Source organism: Rhopalosiphum padi, chromosome 2 (genome assembly GCF_020882245.1).
Source record: "Rhopalosiphum padi isolate XX-2018 chromosome 2, ASM2088224v1, whole genome shotgun sequence".
In the NCBI taxonomy this organism is placed as follows: Eukaryota; Metazoa; Arthropoda; class Insecta; order Hemiptera; family Aphididae; genus Rhopalosiphum; species Rhopalosiphum padi.
In genome coordinates, this window is record NC_083598.1 from 70,539,197 (window position 1) to 70,559,179 (window position 19,983).

The following is a 19,983-nucleotide window of genomic DNA, read 5'->3' on the forward strand; positions in this document are numbered from 1 at the left end:
TGCCGGTCTTGTGAATGTACGAGATAAAGTCAGACAAGGGGATTTTATCGACTATACGGACTTTAAAAGGAAATTAATACGTTCAGTGTTTTGGGCCAGACAATCCGCTTTTTCATTCCCGTCAATGCACACGGAAATTATCGTACAATAGGACGTGATGATTATTATCACGTAGTGACGCGACGATTAAAGAATAAAGAAATCGGACCTAAGGGGTGTAGCAGATACGGTTGATAAAATATGTAGGCAGTTAACTATAGCCGTGTTATAATTTTCGTTGTTATCAAAATAATTTGTTTTTTTGTTTAATATATTATATAATATATAAATATAGGTATTTTATATAATTAAAAATAATCAAACCAATATAGTACGTTATAATAATAATAAATTCTAAAGACGTTAAATTTTTAATAAATGAGATTGTTTCGAACTACTAACATATTATATTCGATATTTTATCATAAAACATAGTTTATAGTATAGCACATTACTATAAGTGACGAGTATAATGAATCTTTTAGCAAACAGTTAGTAAAAATGCGATAACCGTGCAATGATAGCAGAACTGTAGGTAATACATTTTGACTCGCAACTCTCGCTACGCAGTTGTCACGTTACATCGCGTATACAGAAATTATCGTTCTGACGTACATCGGAAATTGTCGCGGAGACCGTCAAAACTTAGAGGACATCACACCGAAATTTACAGTGTTCAATAGATATAGGAAAACTTTGTTCCATTCTTCCGTCGCGATAATTATCTCGATCTGATAATTCGCGCGATACAGCCACTCGTCGAAACGTATTTTACTAAAGTTAATCGGAAGTAGGAATCGAGCCTACTATGATCGTAAGTCAGTGTTCTTTTTTTTTATATATATTTTTATATTAAACAATTTTCGGTCATAGATTGAGCTTTTGGGTTTGACGACGAGTGGCTTTGTTCTGCTTTCAGTCCAAAACCTTACACCGCAGTGCCAATTATTATTATTATTAATTTTTTTTTATGGTGAATTGATAACGTATCAGCCCTTTTATTATCTCCCCCCCCCCGCCAATAAAAAGCGTCATAAAACTCATGATGGAATACCTTCATGGCCTTAAAATAAATTTGTGTAGTGATAATATTTATTAACAGCGGGGAGGATATCGGTTGAAATTCAATGTATTTTATATATAAATGCATTTGTACATTATATTGCATATATAACGCGCCGGACAACAAATATTCATTCTATTATAATTAAATACAAATAAACGCAGCGTTAGGTGATTCCACACATATAATACGTAGTGGTTTCGTGTATTATTTTGTATAGTGTTATTATAATTTATTAAATACACCTATCATGTTTTTATTTAAAATCATATTGTACTATATGTACTATAATAGGTATAATATGTTTTTTCTTCAAAAATAATCAATTTTTCACCGAGGAAAATTACTGAAAATTATATAAAAACTAGGACTTTTGATGAACTGTTCACTCTAAAATTATCTAAAACGACCACTACTACAAACCAAGTAAAAAACGAGGAAAGACATCATTTATTGTATTTTTTTTTGCGTTTCCCTTTTGATGTAAAAGAATCTATAGCCCTCTTATTGCACTATTTTTTTGACTTTTGTTACATTTTATACCATAGTGTACGAGATACAAAAATAAATCTAATAATGGACACATGACATAACCAACAATATGGGTACTGATATAATAATAGTGTGCATACCGCCACGAGCTTAATAATAATAATAATAATTTCTCATCGAAATGTAACGGAATTTTGTTCCATTTAATTTCTTCTTTGTAGCTCAACCCAGTGACTGTGCAACGGTTGACGCTTCGGGCACGATACAATTGCGTGAGGTCCTTATCGGAGTTACCTTTATAGGCATACGATTGCGCGTGCTATATTATTTTTACTTCTAAGCAACGTTGCCAAAAATCTAAGTCCATGGTAAATCAGTACGATATTAAATAGTATAGATTATTAATTACTTATTATTGCCGATACCAGAAAAACTTCCCATCACTATAAGAAATTATTCAGATCTTTAAAATTTAATTTAAATGTAATTTGTCCACTTTTTTTAATTATTAACTTTTTTATTTTGTGTTATTTACGTAAATTTAGCGATTTTTTTTATGGATGTATTTCTATCTGTCTTTAAATATTAAAAATAATTATGATAGCACATAATATTTGTTTAATAAAAAATTTAGCAACGTTTCGCCCAATTTCATACGAAATCGTACACCTTTGAATAGTCAAAATCATGCCTTTTGTTATTCTGGCACTACGCGAAATCGTATACCCAAAAAGGTAAAACGCGTGCAATCGTGTCTACCGGACACTTCCGTATCTGTCACGAAATGTCCTCCTATACATTAACGACATAGTTGCTGTAGTAGTCTTATAAAGACATGAGTTCTACCTATCTTGTACACGCGTGACATAACATATATACATTTCGGATTCTTACTACAGTTTTTTTTTACAGTTAATGTTAGAAAAAATTGTCTTATTATTAAATTTGTAGATTAGAATAGAAATTGGGTCTACACTCCGAGTATAGTTTTTTTTTCAAAAATATAATAAAAAAATGAATTATATAAATTTAAATTAAATAAAAAATATTTAATTTTATTTAACTAACGTTTCAGTTATGTTTTTAGCTAATATTTAACTATTTCAAAAAAAAAAATTAAAAATTAAAAAGATGAAAAAAAAAACGCTGCTTGGGCTTACTTAATAATATGTAAGTTTTCTCTAGTATTAATTATGAACAGACTGTAGTAAGAATGGGGCACGTATTACGGTGTGCTACGCGTGTTGATATATTATACATTACATGTGGACATAGCGTCCTCTTAACGTGTTATTGACACGCAAACATTACAGGACGAAACACGTCCCCAGCTTTACGAAGGTATTGGGTCCCTTCCATGCATGTTTAGTTAAGTTAGGTCAGATATAGTCGAATGGCGCGAGTGGTCTCGCTCGTCGTCGACGACGTGAAAAAAAAATAATAAAATGTATATTTACCACGCGGTTATATAAATGCATCTAAGATATATGTATTATAGTGTGTTTTTATATATGTGTGTCCTACCGGTAGCGACGTAGTAAACTCGAGACATCTTATATATAGGTACGTGCACGGAGACGAAAAACTCGCTCCCCTCCGTTAAACGTAACCTGGTGCTCCGTTTATGTGTAATGTCTCGTAGACAAGGGTGACATGACTACGTGATCGTCAACTTGCTTAATAAAACTACACGATGCATTAAATTAAACGCGCGCGTGTATACGGTTTTAGGTTGGTTTTGATAAAATTTTAGTTTTGTTTTCGACTCTTCTGTGCTCTTTTTAAGATTGTTACGAGAACAGATAAAAATAAATCGTGTGAAATTCGATCATGACTTATCGACTACATTACACGTGCCTGCTGTGTGGAGAATAGTGATGGACGAAAATCGCGTACATGATACTGAATACATTATTTTTCTCGCTCAACACTGCAGTTCGCCCAATATTTTGCGTATAATACATATTATATGTTCAGTTAAAGTCCACACGAGAATGACACGACGTGATTTTACAACCTTAGGTCACGCCCGATACTCGACTGTATGTATACAACTATATAATAATATGCTATTTTACTCGTTAAAATAAAACTGTTCGTATATTTTTGAAATGCTATATCAGGTCGATGTTTAAAGGCCATCGTAGTCGTCTATTATATTCGTCGAGCCTCAAAGCCTGAAATCATTGAACACGATCCACGGCTGTCAGACTTCGGTACGATATACTAATAATTATGATGTTGTTTGTTTTCCACGCATATTACAAAATAACACCAGGCCTGCAGCTATATCTTGTAGTCATTATTTTCTACGGGCCGCGTTTACTGCTCACAAACACGTATTTAATTGTTTGGATGACCCACGCCAAAGTGCCTTCAACGGAAAGCTTCTTCGCCCACCCATCGTGCAGTATTCATTCACTTATTGTAAAAAATAAATGTTTTAAAAGGGCGTACTGAATAAAAAATTTAAAAAAAAAGTTTTTCAAGTTTTATATTGTTTAATACGTATAGAAATATTACACAATGCAATTCTTTCGAGCACACATTATTAAACTATGAACTACTTCCAAGGCTCTTGGATTATATAAAAACTAAAAATCCAAAACCTCAACGTCGATGTGATATATGACTTATTTAGGTATATAATATTATACTGATGTGTTTTGTTATCTATTTTTTTTTTTTTTTTTGTTACACACAAAGTCACGCGTACATAACACCACATCAATATCGTATGACATGTTATTTTTATACGCAGTAGTGCAGTACAGATAGTATCAACGTCTTATAATACAGTTGGATCTTCTTGGATGATTAATGCAGTATCCATTATACGGTTTTAATTAAATTTTTCACATCGACAGCCATCCGTTAAACACTATTATATTGCGTACGACACTTAACGATATAACTGATATTGAAAACGATCGTAGAAAATTCCACATTCCATTGACGGGTTCGAACAATTTCAATAGTCACTCGTTCGGTAGTTGTCCGCCCCACGCAGGACATGATGGACGACGACGATTTTAACACAATGTTTTGACTGAAAATGCGTAGGTAGTAAAAAATTATTGTACTATTTAATATCCTGTAATGCACACAATTATTAGTCTAAACTGTAAGATATGATATTGCTGTATTGGTTGCGAATAAAATGAATGTAATAAATAATGAATTAGTAAAATCGAGTTATTAGTATTTTAAGTATTTATATTATATTCATAAGGGGTATACAATAAATTATATTTAATCGAAATAATAATAATATTGCTTATCAAATCAATAATAATTATATATACATTTAACAGGTACATAGTTGTATTTAATTGACGTTGTTGAACAGGGAAAGGTAGTAAATTAAATTTGTAAAAAAAAGGTTAATATTAAATAATTTAACCGTTCTAATTGTTAAAAATAATATTAATAAATAAAAAACTAAAGGTATAGTACCTAAATCGTTAATTATTAGTAATATAACATAATGAAATTTCAGAGTGGCGTCTAATCTTAGAGATGCACCCACGTGGCTGAACATGACGATCGATGTATAATGTGAATTAAAATTTATAGTTATTTTCTATTATAACAACTATACTTTAGCTAGTATATACAAGTCCTGTAAATACTAAGCCATTAGATACAGTATCTCACAGTCGAATATTATATCCGAAGGCCATCGGTTGACACACGGTCACACAGTTTTTTTGTGACTTTATACCAAATTTTCAATTGACATTTCGATACCGCACAATGTAAACACACTGCCACTGTAACAGATCACGGTTCAAGGGATGAAAAAACAAATCCTATTAAACACAAATCGATTACCGGTACACGAAACTGGAAATAGAGCTATTCAAGCAGATGATTTTTTTTACGTTTTAGTAATAGTGTTTTTTTTATATTTTAGCCAATAAAATTAAACTTATATAACTTGTTTGTCGTTATATCATAAAGTTTTACCTAAGAGACTTTGTTCACGCTTTATTTATTTTCTGTGTATAATTAAACCACTTTCGTTTGTTTAAAAGACTTATTACCGTTATTCTAGTGTATATTGGACAGACACAGGCTGAAATCGTTATAATTTAAAAATGTATCTGTTATATATTTTTATTTTATTTTGAATATACTTCATTATTCCATAATTATTATTAGTAGTAATACCGTATGCAGATTGCAGAGCCTAAGGACATTTCACGAAAAATGATTACACTCTAATACTACATTTGGTTATAACGTCGAAATTATAAACGGTACCTAAACCATTATTATATTGTCATTCGGTTAAATATTTACGGTTGGTACATGAAAATATACGAGGTCTGTCATTTGCCTTGGGGGGAATTTTACTGTTCTCAAATTGAAATTACTCATCAGAATAAGAAGTTTAGATATTATACTATTTAGAAACGTAAAACGTTAAACAGAATTTTGTGTTACACACTAAAACATCACACCATAAATTCAATTCAAAATAATTTTGTACAATAAAAATATAAACCTAAGTATCTAAATATGTATTTGTACTTGAATTTGTCGTTAAATGCAATAATTATTTTTCAAACCAGGTTTATTTTCACAAAATAATTATTTCTTTGCTATTGTAATAATACATTTTTTTCATTAATCTGTGATACGAATACGATGTATCAATAAATATTAAAATATATTTAGTATGCGTTATATGTAAAGCATACATTACACTTTTGATTAACTACAGTGTTAATAATAATTAAGACTAAAAACTACCCATTATATTACCTTAACAAATATTTTAAAAATAGTATAATGATCCATATTGTCTTACAAATTATATTGTATTACTATTGTAATACATATTAAACTTAAAAGCATTATTTAAAATAGCCCTAAGTGGAGTAACCTTTATACTTACATGTTACAACAATATTTTGATAGAAAATATTAAACATTTAAAATTTAAGTGAAAATACCCAAAATATCCCTTATTCAGTGTAATGTTTCAGGTAGGCATATTATAATATTACCTATATCGGTTAAACCTCCCTTGAGGTTACATTATAAGGCTTGTTCCTATAATAAAGGAATATTATTTTGTAGCCAATAAACTTTATTAGATATTGTATATTATAATATAGTACAAGTGTAATGTAAGTAAAATGCGTATTTGCATTCCTTATAAAGGCTTATCCATTATTACAATCCAAATAGCTTAAATGTACACAATGTGAAATCGATTTTAAAAATAAGTATTTATTTCAATTACAAATAAGTATTAAAAAGTACTAAGTTTATTATTGATAACCTTAACGTTCTCGAAGTCAAAAGTTTTAAAATATTGTGTGTAAATATATATTAATGGCATACAATTTAATATAATATAATGGAATTAGATAATATTAGAAAAAAATTAAGGTTAAGTCAAATGGGATATGGAGAATTATAAGGCTATAAAGTGTTGACATGTTGGGCACCACTCTGTTTAAACTGTCCGCTCACCTCTGTATAGGTTAGTGGTGGCAGTGTAAGTATTAGTGTGTTACTCGTACATTTGAAAACAATAATTGAAAATGATATTCTGAACAGAACTTTATTGTTAAAACCAACTTTGTCTGTATTATATTATAAAAAACTTTTTACTATTTATATAGTTTTTTAACGTTTAGGAAAACATTGAGAAAAATTGAAAACTATTTTAAAATTGCCATCTAGTACCGTATTTCGATATTTAATGATGTTACATGACATTTTTTGAAAGCTCCGTCTGCCCTAAAATATCTTTACAAAAACATACAATAAAATAAAATACTTACTTTATTATAAAAACAAAATGAAATACATTTATTGTTTTGTTAGGAATTTAACCCGCGGCCATGAAATAAATTGACCGAATTTAAATAATTATTTCTACAGGAGTAGCTAGGTACTTATAATTATAGGTCAAATTAAATGACTACCAACGTGTTGTTTGTAATAAATGTCAGTTTATGTAATACTAATAAATTATTTCTCATATCAAATCCCAATGGGTTTATTTTATGTATACATTAAATTGATTACAGTTAAATTTTCCATAAAATGTAGTATTTGGCAATTTTAATATCGATGCTAATAAATTTTTCTGTGTTTGATTATAGCAACAAAATATAAATGCAATATGGTTTTGAATATGTATTATCAGCGAAAATAAATTAATTTTTGGTTCGCGTGGATAAATAAGCGTGTCAACGGGATTAATATGCAAAGTAAATAATCAGTTAGAGTAACACAGTAAGTAAGTAGGTACTAGGTGCCTATATAATTATAGTATTTAAATTGTTATAATTATTTTTATTTAATGTATACATATACGAGATAATGTAGTGGACATAATAGTACGTAAGTTCGAGTACGAGTAAGTATTTTTTCATTTGTCTTCGTCTCTGCTTAATAAACAAATTAAAAATAAGAAAATAAAATATCCTCACATAAATATAAAGATATATGGCTAAACGAAAAACAAACGTTTTTACAAACTACGATCATCATTACTATTTTACTTATAAAGTACTTAAAGTTAAGTTACTTAAATACATTAACTTGAAAATAGTTCAAGTTTTTTATAAAAGCCTTTATAATAGTTCTAATAACAATATATATATATATATATATATATATATGTATGTAATACTATGAAAAACAAATCAACAAATCACAAAGTATGTAAATAAATTATACATAAGTATGTAAATTTATTTAAAAAAATCGGATAAGATAAGAAATATAATATGAAAACTGGTCTCATGTCGGTTACATTAGACCAGAGTAGTGATTATAGTTGTGATATTAAATTTCAAAGAAATTAAAGTTCATAAAATTATTTTCAGCAGAGTTCGGTTTAAACTGTACTTGTTTAAATATCATGATTTTTTCTATATTAATTTGGATAGTTTAACCTCGTGCTTACGGAACTATTAGATTACCAATTATATTTTCGATCAATAGATGTGGTTTTTGAAAATATTTTTATTAATTTTAAATTAATATTATCTGTAGGTTAATTTCCATATGTATTTTGTGAACTATATAATTATTTAGGGGAAAATCAATTATAATTTAAAGTCAATAGATCACTACAAACGACAAATCTACAATAATACTACGATAATATTATATTGAGATTCTTACTACACAACTGTGCATCAGAATGATAAATATTTTTGAATATTATTGTAATATAAAAGTAATATACATTCCATAGTAACAAATTAAAGTAGCGTCAGCGTGAGTATCAAGTGTTAATTTGGAGTATGTGATATTAACCATTATGAGACAATGAAAATAAAATAAATTACGGGTATAAGGGCCGGTATTTCAGGTATACTTAGTTTAAAAACCTAACACGTTTTAAAAACAATTTATAAGTAATGACTGAAAGTCCTTATCAAAAACTTTAGTCTTTATCGTATATAATATAAATGTAAGTCTGAAATTATTTATGTCATTCGTTTTAAAGTTATATGTTACGGTTATTATTAATATTATTGTGTTTCTAGTGCCAAAACCGCATTTGATGAATTACTGTACTCAAAACTTTTGATTCAAACTTTGTAACTAAAATATAAATAATTAAATGAAAACACTTGTCTTTTCTTTAAAGGTTATGGTAAATTACTCTAGTTAAATGAACATTAAAATAACATAATAATTAATAAAATAATTATATTTTTTATATTTTTAACAGGTAATACAATGTATGTACAACTTTGTGCCGTTATAAAAACATTTGATCAAATTAATTTATTCAAAAATTAATAATTGAATAGCATAATAAAGTAAATTAAATCAAATCAAATCATATAATTTTTAAGTCATTAGGATGTCAATAAATAACAGGAAATTAATTTTAAATAATCTAATATATGCTCAACTATACCATTTTATAATACATTATCTAATGTTAGCTTCACACTTTAAATTAAATTAATTTATTTTGACTCTAATTCATACTCATGTTTCTAGCATACCACATTTATTAAGTTTTAAAATTGTATTTATTATTTTATCAAAAAAAAAAAAAAATGTTTGGCCAAACTAACTATAATAAACATCTTAAAAACATTTGTTTTCTCTTTGTTATAAAGTGAAGTTCTTGTTTCCACAAATACGTTGCTACGTAACACTTTATGATAAAGTACAAAAGCTCAAAAAGTTCAGAGCAATGAATAGATTGTAAATTGAACACAGATGGTACTTCGGTATATTCTTTGATAAAGTCGCAAAACGGCGAAAAATATGATCAACCATCTGTTTTTAACAAAACCATAATTATATTTGGTTAAACTAAAATTGGATCAGTATCGCTTTTTTAAACAATATTTATATAGTCGATTACTTTATAGTTCACAGTGTTCATACCCACTCTTAATCACATAAAATTGGTTAGCCAATTTATGACATATTTTTGTTCAGTATTAATTTTTTTTTTTTTTTTGAAACATCTGGATAAATTCACGCGAAATTTCCTGTGACTGAACATTAGTTTATCTAAACATAATAAGTCTACATTATCAGATTAATACTCTGCAGCCCTTGAATTTTATTAATTGCAAATTATCTCGCTCAATATTCATTAGAAAGTTCCGGTTATTCAGCGCTTAATCATCACATTTTTCTCAATCCTCCCTAGTTGTTTATTCTTATCAAAACTGTGATAACTATTATAGTTAATAGCTTATAATGATGATTATTTAGAATTATAATGATTAATAAGCATTTAATTACTTTTTTATGAATGAGAAGTTTAATAATTACATAATACTAAAATGTACGACCATTTAAGAAATGTATACCCGTCAAATATAGTTGAAATTATATGAGTAGGCGTCTAACGAAAACATTATTTTAAAACTACACAATTTCCTTTTCAATCAAAAAATGTATTCTTTTAACGAGCTAGTAGATTTAAAATAATAATTTGGATTGTTCCAAAATCACTTCATATTTGAAAACTTACATCTATAAATGTTGAAAACTCCATTTTTAAGTTTTATTATTTTATAACCGATGATGTACGTCAATCTTAAAACAATTATTTAGCTTTCTTTGTCTTTTCCACTAAATCCCATCTTCGTTCTTTATTTATTTACTAACAATAGAACCGGGACGAGGACAAGGACACAACTGAACTGTTGATTACACATCCCTCGTGATTTATTCAACATAAATCAGAAAACAACACGACATAATATATGCTTCCATTACAAAACCATAGAAACCAGAACGTTAAGACTTAAGTGTTAACACATTGTATCATTGTAGTATGTATATGGTTAGTATTTGAGCTGGTTTAAATAATTAATTACATTTTCCACTCTATAACCTACCCAATTTAACCAACATTAATTGATTAATACTAAAGTGACCTGACAAAAGTACTGTGTTCTTATCTTCGAATCGTCACTTAGAAATATAAATTTGAAGTGATATTTAATTTTAAATCGACGTTAAAGAATGTAAAAATATATATTATTAATGCGTAAATTAATTTATATTAAAATTTAAAACAATGATTTATTTAAAACATTTCTTAAGGGGTCGACACACCAACATTTGTTTTCTCTGTCTGTCTCACACATATTATAAGAACAAACATATTCCATATTTCCACGATTAACAACTTTCTAGTTAAGTTTAAGACAAAGGCACCTATTATATATTTTATAAAAATGAATATTTCCTATGCATCGACTGGATAGATTTTTAACATTTTAATTTTTGAATAAGTTATAAATGGTTAAAAATAATCAAAATTGATTTAAATTAAAATATGCTTATATTTATAAAAATTTAAAATATTAAAAACTATCCAATCAATGCACAGGAAATATTCTTCCTTATAAAATATATGATAGGGGCTTTTGTTTTAAACAGAACCAGAGAGTCGTAGTCGTCAAAATTTGTAATATCTTTCTTTTGCGCAATATAGACAAAGAAAACAAAATAAATGTTAATATGATGGTTTCTTAAGTATAAATATAAATATAAATAGGTAAATAATTTATTAAAAACATTAAAAAAATATTCATAGTTATAGGAACTATTTAAAAAAAAATGATTAGTAAAACATATTTTAGACATATAAAGTATAAAGACGTACTCGTATAATATACTTAAATGTTTTATAAACTTTTACTGAAAATGAATAGAAACAATTAATATACCAACATTAAAGTCGTATAAAATGTATTATAATTTTTTTTTTTTTTAATATAATATGTTATGTTTGATTATGTATAAAATATTTTTATTTGTAGTTGTTTTGAGTATAATATTTTATTTCATTTTGATAAAATATGGATATTGTAATTAATGATACAGTGAAAACTCGAATCTGAAGAGAACAAGAGATTTCTTTCGTTAAAGAGAGTTTTCGTAATAGAGAGGGTTTAAAAAAAACAAAATTGTTGTTAGAAATTACGTCGATAATAAAATTAATATATTCGATATCGATAATAATGGTATTATTACGATATTAAAAGTAGATAATGAAAGAATGTAATCGTTCTTGGAAATTTCGGCATTTTTGCCGATTATTTTTATAATTTAAAATACTTAATAGGTAAATAAATTGTGTTATGAAACAAAAAATATTGTTTCGTTATTGAGAGTGACTATACATTATAGATAATGAATTGACTAGTGGGTTATAAAGCAAACCAACCAATAGTATGTCATGTTTACGTTATATAGAGTTTTTCGTTGTAAAGAGGTTCGTTATAAAGAGTTTTCACTGTATATATTTTATCAAACGTAGAAAAAATACTTTATTTTATTTTCAGTCCCATTTTTTTCGACTTTGTTCAAATACTTTTTAGATAAACACTTTGGTAGAATTCAAACACAGATAATATTTATGTTTAAATGCAGTATCTATCTTATCAAATATAGTGGAGGTTTAATGTGGACGGAAAAGATTTTACATACATTGTGGGTACAAAAGTGACTTAGCCGAGTCTTTTGTTTGTACACTCCAAATAGTAAAGAGGAATAATATGGTAAATAAACATAAAGAATTGAGTATAAATATGAAAATAATTTTCATATATGGGGAAACGAAAAAACAATACGTCTGTGCACATTTATGTATGCATTGAAATCGAAAAAAAAAGATGAAATTTAATATAATAACGAATTTGGTGAACAACGTGTATAATATATGTTTTGGTATAGGTACACTCGCGGGTGATGTAATCTTTCGTTTGGTTTGTCGGAGGTTGGCTCTAGTCACCGTCCGTTCAATCCATTGGGAATGCGCCGTTGAGATAAACAGCGCGCCCGACAAGATTTAACCCTACACCCTGCGTTATTGGATTTCGGTGCAAATAAAATAAAAATGAAATAAATCCGCACTGGAGAAAAAAAAATAATAAAAAATAGAGAATCTAAAAAAGTAAGACTGGCAGGAGAGAAAACTTGACTAGTTTATGTATCACACATAATACGAAGGTGCGCTCACACACGCACACACGCACACACACACACACACACACAGACACACACACACACACACACACGCACACGCACACACACACACACACACGCACGCACGCACACATTACATATAATAATATAATACTGGGTCGACACGCAACCCACTGGCACATATAATATGTTCACCTACAATATACGACCTATAATATATATATATATATATATTGACGTATTGTAATATTGTTATGTACACTAGCTTTTATTTAATGGCTGAAGCCTGACCAGTGGAAGACAAGAAACGACTATATTTTTTTAAATATTGTTATTGCTACAAATCAAAGCCTACATAAAAAAGGGGACAGAGAAGCAACCAAACTTTCCAATGGACTATTCGCGACTGAGATCAATACTTATTAGTATGCTATGTATATAAATATGATTTTTGTGTGATATTTTTCCATCACTCGGACTACCATCGCCATTGCTTTATGGTTTTTAGTTCTTTCTCGACGTGGAAATTAATAAACGTTAAATATGTAAAAGCTCGTCGAAAAGTAGCATTTAGTCACCCGCACCCGTTTGTTTATGTATTATTTTTTTGTGTTTTTTATCGTTAGGGTATTTCTCGTTTGCCATACGGTCCATATTGCATCCATCCGTTGCTTCCATAACGTCATAAAAAAAAAAAAAAAATGTAAAACTTATTTAACGCTACTAGTACTTAAAATTGTAACATAAATATTATTAAATGTAATATGTTTTAAATTTCACACATTGTGTTTTTAGAAAAAAAAACTTATTCGTATACATTAAATACTCATAACAACTAAAAACAGTGGTCTTATAATACCGATATACTATAAATTTATAATACAACTTCCATTGGAATACGGTGGCCAAATAGATGTTTAAAGGATAAACGAAAAACGATAATATAATAATATTTTTATTAAACGAGTTTGCCGATAATATTTTATGTCTTATCACGAATAGTCTTAGCCTTATAGTATCGATCCCTACATTGAAACAAAGAAAATGTGTTTATAAAAAAATAAAGGTGTTATTAAATTACTATTATTATCATTAAAAAAAAAAAAACCATAATATATTGGGTTTAAAAACGATTAAAAGTGTGTCAACGTCATATTTCAAGAACCACTTAAGAAGGTATATATTACATGACATTTTATTATCAAAAAATAGTAGTTCGGTATTTTACTTTTTTTTATATACTTTAATGATCTAATGGTCATGACAGCACTCATGCAACATATTTATAGGTATACATTGAACTAAAAAAGCTGAACAAAAATTATAGAGTTTCAAAGTACTAAAGTTTAACTCGCAAACATTACCTTTATTTACTAAAATTGTATTGTTCAAAGTGATATTTTATGCAAATATATATATTATATAATATGTAATAATAATACGTCATGTTCTTCAATATAATAGTATGTAGATAACAATAATTACCTATCTGGCTATCTTATATTAAAATTTTTTACACTAAAATAATTGTATTTTACTAAATTTAATTTTTACTTAATGATATATATTATTTATTTAGTAAATACAAAACATAAATTCATCTAATACCTTATCCTTGGTATTGTATGTAATGTAATATTAGATAATGTTTAAATAAATAATTATGTTTTTTACATAGTACATAAATGTTTAAAAGACACAATCTACAATGATGAGCTTCTATCAAAATTCGGAACTAATATTTTAGGCGAACATAATGTGTTGTCCAGCGAACCAAATAATTAATAAACTAGAAAAATTGTTAAAAACTTGATTTGAAGCCTATGAAATATAATACATCGATGGGAAAAAATTACAATAAAAGATGGATTAAGACAGTAGGGCAAAGCTTTGCATCTTTATGCATTAACACTGAATACAAGGAGTCCCACACTTTGTTAGAAACATAATATTATGTAAAAATGATTAAAACGCTGTTGTAACTTGTAAGTAATATTATACACAAAGTTCTCTAAAATTCTGGCTAGATATTCCAAATTCTCTGACTAGAGTAGAAAGCGTTTTATAAACCTATTTAAAAATTCAAATGAGCGAAAATTATTCTATTTTTTTTCTAGATATTACGAGGTATATTTTCTTCAATAGATAAGAAAAAAAATGTTTCTGTTTGGACTAGAGATCCAGCTTAATTATGAAATGTATCAGTGATGTCAATAATTTAAGAAAAAATTACCAACTTCTAAGTATTCTACTGAAACTGTACAGCAAAACTTTTCTCTGAATTACAATATAATCTTAAAATAAATACATAATTATATTATTTCCATTATCGACTGAGTATATTTCAAACGATTAGACTCAAAATAGTTACTATATTGTTTAAATTATTGTGAATCAAACAATAAAGAGGTCCTGGCCACATTTTAATTTGAGACCTTACGATAAAAAGAGTTTAAAAACAAAAAAAAATATATTTCCCATTACAACAATAGCTGTAATTCATCTGATGGACCATTCAACAAAGCTATTAGATGACCGTTTGAAAAATAAAAACTGCTGGTTTAAAATGATTTGGTGTAATTTAATTTAATTAAAAAGAGCTTTTTATAATATGTATGTGAAATTTACATGATATAATTAAATCTGTTAAATAATGCAATGGTTTAATATAATAATTTATAGTTTAAAAATTACAATAACTAAAAATATAAGTAAATAATAATTAAAGTATGTGTATTTAGGATATTATAGGTGCATAAAATATAAACTTAGACAAATCATTCAATTTACAATTATTCATAATTTACTTAACTAATTAAATTATTGTTATTTGTATTTTTGAATTTTAATTTTTTATAATAAATCCAATTTATTTACTAAATACATTTTAAAAAATCAATTATAATTTACAATGCAATGGTTCATTTAGTAGCAACCCTTGAAAAAAATTAATCATTCATCGTAGTTTGATATTATGTTGGGTTTTTTAAAAAAAATAACATATTTTTAAACTGTGACTTGTTTACATAATATATTATTATATATTTATTATAATCATAAATTATTGGTTAAGTTCATTACTAATTTATTTTATTTTTGCAATATAATGGTTATAATGTAGGTGTAATGATAAAGTAATATTATGTTTAAAAATAAAAATTAAAATCATTATTCATTGTCCTGGAATAAAAGAAAAACTATGGTGATGAAAAACAAATTTACAAAATAATTTTAAGTTATTGAAACAATTTAACTTAAAGTAACAATTAAACTACTATTATAGACTTACACAGTCACACAAACTTGTTTGGCGTGTATAATATCTAAAGAGATTAAAATAACATGATGCATGAAATTTCACAGTTTACTCGGAAATATTTTAATATTGTACGTTAAATACAATAATATATTATATAATAATAATAATATTTTATAAAATACACAATTAAAACAAAATCATAGCTATTCTAATCTCAGTATTTTTTTTAATAATTGGGAAACACTTATCAAAGACAACGGAAAATGAGAATTTTTACACAACAGTTTTTGAAAAAAATATATATAAAAGCCGTTTTAGAGACTTGACACTTTCATATAATAGTATTTTCTACAATCTATTCGCGTTAAGAAAGAACTTCTGTGACGATCATTTTTTTTTTTTTAGCGGTGTTGGTTAGGTAACACCCGATTATAAACCCCCACTGAGTCAAATATCTGTCCGCTTACCGCATAGTAAAGCCACGCCCCTAAACGCAAGTTGACCGTCGTGAATAATTCTTAACGTGGCTAGAATATAAACATGATATAATTTTAACATTTTTAAAAGTTTTTGAGCTATTTTAGTGAAATTAAAAAAAAAAGTTTGGATTGAAATTGATAGTTTGTTACTTGGTCAAAAAGCTTGAAATGCTATGTATATTATATATATTATGTTTTTAATTAATAATTTTTACAAAAATTAAAAAAAAAAAATACCTAAATTCTACTATCACAATTTTGTTTATGCCTACAAAGCACTTGTAAGTAAGTTAAAATTTCGTTAAAAGTGCTAGTTAAAAAAAATTATAATAATAATCATTTTTCTTCGATCAATTTTTATGTTTCAAAAAAATATTAACCATAGAAACTTAAACTTTTTACCTACTCCATATATTATTATTATTATTTCTATTAACGACAACATATTTTTGCTATTTATAACATTCTACGATACGTCAGTATTGACTTGTAAGCTTTATACGCCAAAGGGTTGTTACCAATAGATGATATACTAATCGTGTTGTTCATGCTATATTATGACATATGTATTTATAATAATTTATAAAATTTACTGTTAGCTGTATTATTGTTATGATTGTGAACTATCCCGTTTAAAAAAAGAGAAAAAAAGAAAAAGTTATAATATGTAATGTTTTGGAAAAAAATGTTTCAACCTACCAATTTGAGAATATACAAATAAAAATAATAATACAACATAATATATATCTTTAAAATTAAATGCTAATCCATCTCTTATTCCTTTCATTCATATTCGTTTTTACTGTTTTAGTATACAATGATTAATCATTGAATTCAATTTGGTCACATTAATTATTACACTTGTATTGCTCAATGATGAGAGTGGTACACTCGAAACTATACATCAGACCTTGTCCTCTGTTGTTTTATATATATATATATATATAATTAATTATACCTATTATAGTCACGTGAACATTTTGTCGAATGTTTCGAGAAAGTGAGTCATTAATAGCGATGATAACTACTTCAAACTACATAAGAGAATATTTAAAAGTAATAATAAAATACTTAGTTTTTAAAAACAATTTGTGTACAACTTTATAATATAATACAATAATAATTATGATAGCTGATGTATCACAAAGTACTCACATGATTTACCAAAATAGTGGTACTGGTCTTTGTGAAGTATGCCGAAAACAACTGCACCCGTGACACCACAAAAATAACAACAACAACAACAACCACAACACCAACAACACCAACAACAACAATAACTACGATTAAAACGGTCGAGAGTATATTATTATATTTGAGGACGAGAGTGATTCGAAGTACGAAAATTTAAGTCGCAATCATAACGACGACAACAGCGGCAATAATATTATGATCACGTTAATATTATGAGATGCTTACACCCCGCGCGTGATCGTATTTATACGTATACAGTCGCCACTGGCACCGCCGCCGAGTCGCCACAACAGTATACTCGCACGTGCGCCGCGCAACGAGTCGTCACCCGGAATACGACTCCGGTGTCGGCGGCGGCGCCGAATCGGGACGGTGGCGATGATACGCGCGCCACGCGGGCGACGGATAAGAAGAAGACGGCGACGGAGAAAAAAAATGTCTTTCGCGCTACGGTAGATAGGTATACGGATATTATCGTTTTCAAAAAAGGAAAACAAAATGGACTGAGCGATGGGCAACGACAGAATTAATTAAAGCGGACGGCATACAATATTAAGTAGCTATATAAACAATATATAAAACGTATACTACAGAGATACGGAAAATAATATCTTGTGTATATATATATGACGTATGGTTAATAAATAGAAGTGTAATTTGTGCCGGAAGTGGAAGTGAAAAATTAAAATTTCGACAAACGAATCCGTTTGTACGCCAAACGCAATGATAATAATAATAATATTTCTATTTGCAAATCATTTTCTATGTCAAACACCATATAAACATAACGTAACTTACAATAATATATTGATAAAATGAAATAAAATAAGAACCAAAAGAGTTTTTCTAATATTTGTGACCATTCGATAAGCTAATTACTCGTGGTGTAGGATTTTATAAGAAATTCACGATCACGATCATACAGAATATACTATTTTGATATCAATGATTATACGATTTTTATATAATTTGAATGTACGTATGTAGTTTAAACACAGTTAAAATGATTTACATCATACAAATCATATATTATATTAATTTGAAGAATCCTTTATAAATGTATATACATTTAAATTAGTGTACATATTATGTGTCATTATATTATTATGTATACATGGTGATTTTTATATAACGAACCACTTTTCGTCATTTTAAAAACTATTAATATTTTTTGGATTCTCTCATTGGAAGTTATATACAGGATGATTCTTTTATCATAAAACGCTCATTATTTTAAAAAGTATTCATGTTTTTGAAAATATTTTTTTATATAGTTTCTAGTTCTTAAAATCAACGTTTTTATTAAAAAATATTTTTTTAAGTTTTTACTTTTTTGAATGACAACAAAGAGTTTTAATTTCATATTCCAAAGCAGAACAATTTTCTGAGTATTTTAGTACATAAAAATCGAATTTAGGACGAGTATTTTGCGAGTTATACGTATTTAAAGTGTAAATTCGTGGAGTGAAGTAGTACGGACTACGGAGTTACCCCGCAAAATGTTTGTCCACTACTCCGCTTGTCAAAACTTTAAATACGTATAACTCACAAACTACTCGCCTTAAATTCGATTTTTATGTATCAAACTACTCAGAAAATTACTCTACTTTGGAATATGAAATTAAAACTAGGTTTTCATTTAAAAAAGTAAAAGCTTAAAAAAATATAATAATAAAAAGTATTTAAAAATATAATTTTTTAATAAAAACGTTGTTTTTTTAACAAATTTTAACTATGCAAAAAAATGTTTTTAAAAAACATGAATACTTTTTAAAATAACAAGTATTTTATGATAAAAGAATCACCCTGTATAAAAAAAAAACAAATATTAAAAAAAAAGTAATATTGAAGCTGAATATTATTCGGAGTATTTCAATATTTAAAAATCAAATTTTGGACAATTAGAGAACTATAGATAGGTATTTAAAGTTTAAATGATTAGAGTAATGGACCAACATTTTGCGGGGCACTCGTGTACCACACCACTCCCGCTCATTTTTAATTTT

At 27.3% G+C, this 19,983-nt stretch overlaps 1 protein-coding gene across 6 annotated transcripts in view; it reads right to left on the reverse strand.

The window, feature by feature from the left end:
* Positions 1 to 18,310, reverse strand: part of LOC132922309 (leucine-rich repeat-containing protein 24-like) — a 153,868-nt gene extending 135,558 nt beyond the window's left edge. For all 6 annotated transcript variants that reach the window (XM_060985766.1, XM_060985764.1, XM_060985765.1 and 3 more), the window contains exon 1: positions 17,939 to 18,310. The gene's annotated coding sequence lies outside the window, so the exon portion shown is untranslated. The remainder of the gene's footprint in view (positions 1 to 17,938) is intronic.
* Between the last annotated feature and the right edge of the window lie 1,673 nt (positions 18,311 to 19,983).